Below are 7,612 nucleotides of genomic sequence, written 5' to 3' on the forward strand. Positions count from 1 at the left end.
TGGCAATGCAGAAGCAGCAGCATTTTCCTCTTAAATCACAGCCCTGTGGGCCAAGCTACCCAGGTTGACAAAGTCCAGAGGGGTTGGGTGATTGAGGAATTGGCCAAGCTGCTCAAGGGGAGTTGAACTTGAGCACTTGGGGTCACCACCACCGCCCACCAAGGTGCACCTGGCATTCACGGCCGTACCTCTCCCAGGCCTTCCCAGACTGGCACTGGGGAAACCACCCAAAACGGACTTCAGGACACCTTGTATTGGAATAAGATGGGAGAGAGACTGAAGGCATGAATGCGGGAAACCAACCCTGAGCTCCTTGTTTGGTCTCATTGGAAAGTGATGGCGGGGGTGGGGGAGGACAGGGGAGGGGCTGGATGAGCCAGGCATGCCCGCACCCCGACATCTGTCTCCTCTCCCTCTCAACCCGTCTCCCTCACTCCTCTCTACCCACGCTCACCCCTACAACTCCCGGCACCCAGAATATCCAAGCATCTTCCCGCTCCCCAGTAAGGACGGCTTCCCGACCATCCAGCCAGAAACAGATCAGGGGCGGGGGCCACCTGCGGCCCAAGAAGCCATCAGCAGGAAGGTGATGGAGGGCTGGACCTGGCTTGGCAAACCCAGGGCTCCACACGGCCCTGTGCACGTCACCAGCATCTCAGCATTTCCTCACCTGGGAGCCCGCCTCGCTGAGGGAGGAAACACATAAATCAAACCATTAAGGGGCATGGATGAGCTAATTAGCTGGCAAAGTGCTGGGTAAGGGCTCAGCAGTGTTGTTATTTTTAGTCAGGGGTTTTGAATCAGGACATGAGGCATCATTAACCGCTGCTATGTCAGCTTTAACAAGGCACTCATTTAAGTCGAAGGATGCACACTAGCTACTGCCCTAGGTCAAGTTTTCATGGGCATGAGCCATATGGGTCACCAGAGGAAACGGGCAGCAGGCCAGGCAGGGGAGGGAGCCAAGATCTCAAAAACTGTTCAAACACACCCAGTTACCTCTGGACCCCAAATCTGCCCTTGCCCCATGGCTCTTGGTAGCAAAGCTCTTCAAAGACTTGTCCACATACATACCTCTAGGTTCTTACCCTCCATTCATTCACTCCATTCCATCCGATCCACCTGCTCGAGGTCACCAATGACTTCCCACTGAAAATGGCCAGTTCAGTTCAGTTCAGTTCAGTCACTCAGTCGTGTCCAGCTCTTTGCGACCCCATGAACCACAGCATGCCAGGCCTCCCTGTCAATCAACAACTCCCGGAGTCCACCCAAACCCATGTCCATTGAGTCGGTGATGCCATCTAACCATCTCATCCTCTGTCGTCCCCTTCTCCTCCTGCCCTCAATCTTTTCCAGAATCAGGGTCCTTTCAAATGAGTCAGCTCTTCGCATGAGGTGGCCAAAGTATTGGAGTTTCAGCTTCAACATCACTCCTTCCAGTGAACACCCAGGACTGATCTCCTTTAGGATGAACTGGTTTGATCTCCTTGCAGTCCAAGGGACTCTCAAGAGTCTTCTCCAACACCACAGTTCAAAAGCATCAATTCTTCGGCACTCAGCTTTCTTTAGAGTCCAATTCTCATATCCATACATGACCACTGGAAAATCCGTAGCCTTAACTAGACAGACCTTTATTGACAAAGTAATGTCTCTGCTTTTTAATATGCTGTCTAGGTTGGTCATAACTTTCCTTCCAAAGAGTAAGCATCTTTTAATTTCATGGCTGCAATCACCATCTACAGTGATTTGGGAGCCCAGAAAAATAAACTCAGCCACTGTTTCCACCGTTTGCCCATCTATCTGCCATGAAGTGATGGGACTGGATGCCATGATCTTAGTTTTCTGAATGTGGAGCTTTAAGCCAACTTTTTCACTCTCCTCTTTCACTTTCATCAAGAGGCTCTTTAGTTCTTCTTCACTTTCTTCCATAAGGGTGGTGTCATCTGCATATCTGAGGTTATTGATATTTCTCCCAGCAATCTTGATTCCAGGTTGTGCTTCCTCCAGCCCAGTGTTTCTCATGATGTGCTCTGCATATAAATTACAAAAGCAGGTGACAATATACAGCCTTGACATACTCCTTTTCCTTTTTGGAACCAGTCTGTTGTTCCATGTCCAGTTCTAACTGTTGCTTCCTGACCTGCATACAGGTTTCTCAAGAGGCAGGTCAGATGATCTGGTATTCCCATCTCTTTCAGAATTTTCCACAGTTTATTGTGATCCCCACAGTCAAAGACTTTGGCATAGTCAATAAAGCAGAAGTAGATGTTTTTCTGGAACTCTCTTGCTTTTTCAATGATCCAGTGGATGTTGGGAATTTGATCTCTCGTTCCTCTGCCTTTTCTAAAACCAGCTTGAACATCTGGAAGTTCACGGTTCACATACCGCTGAAGCCTGGCTTGGAGAATTTTGTGAGATGAGTGCAATTGTGCGGTAGTTTGAGCATTCTTTGGCATTGCCTTTCTATGGGATTGGAATGAAAACTGACCTTTTCCAGTCCTGTGGCCACTGCTGAGTTTTCCAAATTTGCTGGCATATTGAGTGCAGCACTTTCACAACATCATCTTTCAGGATTTGAAATAGTTCAACTGGAATTCCATCACCTCCACTAGCTTTGTTCGTAGTGATGCTTCCTAAGGCCCACTTGACTTCACATTCCAGGATGTCTGGCTCTAGGTGAGTGATCACAATAATCGTGATTATCTGGGTCATGAAGATCTTTTTTGTATAGTTCTTTTGTGTATTCTTGCCACCTCTTCTTAATGTCTTCTGCTTCTGTTAGGTCCATACCATTTCTGTCCTTTATTGAGCCCATCTTTGCATGAAATGTTCCCTTGGTATCTCTAATTTTCTTGAAGCGATCTCTAGTCTTTCCCATTCTGTTGTTTTCCTCTATTTCTTTGCATTGATTGCTGAAGAAGGCTTTCTTATCTCTCCTTGCTATTCTTTGGAACTCTGCATTCAGATGGGTATGTCTTTCCTTTTCTCCTTTACCTTTGGCCTCTCTTCTTTTCTCAGCTATTTGTAAGGCCTCCTCAGACAACCATTTTGCCTTTTCGCATTTCTTTTTCTTGGGGATGGTCTTAATTCCTGTCTCCTGTACAATGTCACGAACCTCTGTCCATAGTTCATCAGGCGCTCTGTCTATCAGATCTAGTTCTTTAAATCTATTTCTCACTTCAACTGACTCCTAAATGCATTCGTTCTGCCTCAGTCTCATCCCTGGGCAGCCTACTCTCCCCTGCCTGGATGTCACATAAGCATCTTGAACACAAGTGTGCAAAGAGAACTTTCATTCGAGCTCTTCACACCCACTCCTCTGCCAGCAACCCGAGCAGTGAGGGGCAAACCCCTCCAGTACTGACCAGACCAAAGCAATGGCCCACTTCTTGACTCTCCTCTCAGGGGTCATCCATCCCTGGGGCCACACACCAGCACCAGTGCTCAGCCTGTTAGGAATGAGGCTGCCCGGCAGGTGAGTGGCGGGGAGCAAATGAAGCTTCCTCTGTATTTACAGCTGCTCTCCATCACTCATGTCACCACCTGAGCTCCACCTCTTGTCAGATCAGCAGCAGCATTACTTTCTCCCAAAGAAAGAAAGTGAAGTCACTCAGTCGTGTCCGACTCTTTGTGACCCCCACCAGGCTCCTCCGTTCATGGGATTTTCCAGACAAGAATACTGGAGTGGATTGCCATTTCCTTCTCCAGGAGATCTTTCTGACCCAGGGATTGAACCCAGGTCTCCTGCATTGTAGGCAGACGCTTTACCGTCTGAGCCACCACTTTCTCACAGGAGCTCAGTAGATGCAATGCACTTGACTCCTTGGAAGGAAAGTTGTGACCAACCTAGACAGCATATTAAAAAGCAGAGACATTACTATGCCAGCAAAGATCTGTCTAGTCAAGGCTATAGTTTTTTCAGTAGTCATGTGTGGATGTAAAGTTGGACTATAAAGAAAGCTGAGTGCCGAAGAATTGATGCTTTTGAACTGTGGTGTTGGAGAAGACTCTTGAGAGTCCCTTGGACTGCAAGGAGATCCAAGCAGTCCATCCTAAAGGAGATCAGTCCTGGGTGTTCATTGGAAGGACTGATGCGGAAGCTGAAACTCCAATATTTTGGCTACCTGATGCAAAGAGGTGACTCATTTGAAAAGACCCAGATGCTGGGAAAGATTGAAGGTTGGAAGAGAAGGGGACGACAGAGGATGAGATGGTTGGATGGCATCACTGACTCAATGGACATGACTTTGGGTAAACTCTGGAAGTTAGTGATGGACAGGGAGGCCGGGCATGCTGCAGTCCACGGGGTTACAAAGAGTCAGACACAACTGAGCAACTGAACTGAACTGCACTGAACTGAATCACCTAGAAACCATTCCCCCAACCCCTGGTTCCGTGAAAAAATTGTCTTCCATGAAACTGGTCCCTGGTACCAGAAAAGTTCGGGACCACAGTCTCCTCTCTTCTCTCACTCCCCTCATCCTATCGGCTCCACCCTCAGAACACACCCAGAACACAGCAACACTCACCCTATGGCCAGCACACCAGCCCAGAGCTGCCTACCTCCTCCTCCGGACCAGCACACATCCAGAGCGGCTCTCTCTGTACCTCGTCCCACACAATCTCTTTTCAGCTTGAACTAGATCGTGTACTTTCATGCTCAAAAGTATCAGATTTGAGAATCCTCACCTATAAAAAGGCTTTGGTCTATGTCAGCTTTGAAAACTCTTTTTTTTTTTCGGCCACTCATGGCATGCGGGATCCCTGCCAGGGACTGAACCCACATCCCCTGCAGTGGAAGCTCAGAGTGTTAACCCCTGGACCGCCAGGGAAGTCCTGCTCTGAAAGCTCTAGCTTGGCATCCTGGGCTTACATTCTTCTCCTCCTGGGGGGTGAAAGCAGGCCGCTGAGGCGATAACATAGGGACATAAAGATGTTTACTTCTCCGCTTGATGTACTATCAACAGGACCACAATGAGCATGGAGACACATGGGTGCTGACCGTTGATACAAAAGCCAGTGAGATGTCTGAACAAGGGTGTGGTCAGAGAGGAAAGAAGCAGGTCCACTGGGGACCCATGTCCTTTGTGCACATCTGCTAGAAAGTGAGGCAGGCCAACAGGGCTGACCTGTTGATAATGGACTGGAATCCTTATGTGTTTACTACCTGGGAAGTGACTCGGGGTAAGGAAAGTGACAGTGTTACCCGCTCCATTGTGTCTGATCTCTCGACCCCATGGACCAGAGCCCTCCAGGCTCCTCTGTCCATGGAATTCTCCAGGCAAGAATACTGGAGTGGGTAGCCATTCCCTTCTCTAGGGGATCTTCCTGGACCCAGGGATCGAAGCCAAGTCTCCCTCATTGCAGGCAGATTCTTTACTGTCTGAGCCGCAAGGGAAGCCAAAAAATTCTTCCTGCAATACAGGAGACACAGGTTCAATCCCTGTGTTGGGAAGATCCCCTGGAGAAGGAAATGGCTACCCACTCCAGTATTCTTGCCTAGAGAATTCCATGGACAGAGGAGTCGAGCTACAGTCCATGGGGTTGCAAAGAGTTGGACATGACTGAATGACAAACACTTTTTTCGGGGAGGTGGGGAGGTAAGGAGAGTGACTAAGGAAATCATGCTTTATTACATATCAGAGAAATACCTCAGGGAAATCTAACGAATACAAGGAAGAGCATCTGTCAATAGCCACAGTTAAGCGGAAAATACTGTTTCAATTTTTGGAGCTCCATATTAGCTTATTTTTAAGGCTTCATCCCCAGCTGTACACTTTAGTTTTTGCAAAGAAAAGGAGCAGTAAGCAATCTGTAAGAATCTGCATCGAAGCAAGAGAAGACGAGTTTTACCAACGTAGGTCCTTGCTCATTTTACCAGCAAGAATGACAGTGTTATCGTGAAAAGCGCCAGAACTGTGCTGTTAACACACCCCGAGCTCAAAACGTGGGCTCCAAGCAAAACGAATTATCACATTTTTAAGAGTCATCCCCACTGGGAAGCAGAAGGAGGCTGATACAAGTGCGAATCATTTACAATGAACAACTTGCCTCTTTATGCAAGAGTTTCTAAATAAAAAAGGGAAATAAAATCTAGCTGTGCCCTTTGACAAGTTGGCAGTGCTCAAAGGCAGAGAGACCTGGAACCAAGTCCATGAGGGCTTGTAATCAGCGTGGGAAAAATAGGAAACTTGGGCCAACTTTTCTTTGTAAAAGCCAGTCTTACCCAAGCCCGGATCCTCTCCATTCTCCTCATCTTCCTCTGCTGACATCTTACAAAGGGCAGCTTCTTCTCCCACTAGGTCTTGGGCAAGCATTGACAGCTGCCGTAGAGGTGGGCCTGCCCAGCAAAGAGGGAGATCATGTCCCTTTAGCAGGAGGGCTCAGCTCAGGCCAGGAGTGAAGGTGAAGCAGCAAGATGGAAAGGAGGAACAGTCAGGATGCAAGGCCAGTTGGAAGACGGGAAGGGAAAGTTCCATTGTGTCTTGCCAAAGAAACAGCCCTGTGCCCCTGAGCTGTGGTCAGGCTGAGTTCAGAGTGTGGCAAAGACACCCATGCCAGAAAGTGACTGGGAGGCAGGAGGATGACTTAGAGCAGCTGATGACATTTGGCTTGGGCAGTGAAGGAGTGTGAATCTCAGAAATAAACAGGGGCTCCTGAAGAGCCGGGCAGGCAGACACCAAGTCAAGGGGAGGAAGACCATGGTCAGGGGACAGCAATTGTCTGGCCCGGCTCCTGGGTGGAGAGAGGAGCAGAACAAAGAGGAAGGGAGGGGTCTGGAGCAAATCTGGACCTGGGCAGGGAACATCCTGAGTGGCACACTTGAACATGATTCAGAATCAAAAGACCTTGTCCTCCTGGAGTCGGCTACCCTAGCATCACAGTGAGGCTCTCCCCGGAGAGGGAGACTCTGTGACACCAGAACACCCCACCTTCTGGCCACACTCTGAATTCAGCCTGACCACAGCTCAGGGGCACAGGGCTGTTTCTTTGGCAAGACACAAATTTTGGCCACCTGATGCGAAGAGCCAACTCATTGGAAAAGACCCTGATGCTGGGAAAGATTGAAGGCAGGCAGAGAAGGGGATGAAAGAGGATGAGATGGTCAGATGGCATCACCGACTCGATGGACGTGAGTTTGAGCAAGCTCTGGGAGTTGGTGATGGACAGGGAAGCCTGGCGTGCTGCAGTCCATGGGGTCGCAAATAGTCGGACACGACTAAACGATTGAACAACAAACTGAGGAGAAATGATCGCTCTCCTCCCAAAACAGTAAGCCCACCATATTTCAAGAGTCCAGCAAATCCTTTGATCTTCCGATCCGATGGAAGCCATGGGCCCTCACCCTCATCAGTCACTGCACTTTCACAGAAGTGTGGGGCCCCAGCCACAGACGCCCTGCACAGATGGTCTGCTCCAGGAATGGGGTGGATACGACCTTAAGTGACTCATCTTCCACAACAGCAAACTGCTAGATTATATTCAACACACCTGGGGTACTGGATCAACATAATCAAGTAAAAATAATTATTCAGCGATTCTGTTGTGATAGCATTAAGGATGCGTTTGCTATCCTTATAATTGGCACTTATGTGAAAGCCAGAGGCAAAAA

Source organism: Giraffa tippelskirchi, chromosome 5, assembly GCF_054371585.1.
Source record: "Giraffa tippelskirchi isolate mGirTip1 chromosome 5, T2T-mGirTip1v1.2.pri, whole genome shotgun sequence".
In the NCBI taxonomy this organism is placed as follows: domain Eukaryota; kingdom Metazoa; phylum Chordata; class Mammalia; order Artiodactyla; family Giraffidae; genus Giraffa; species Giraffa tippelskirchi.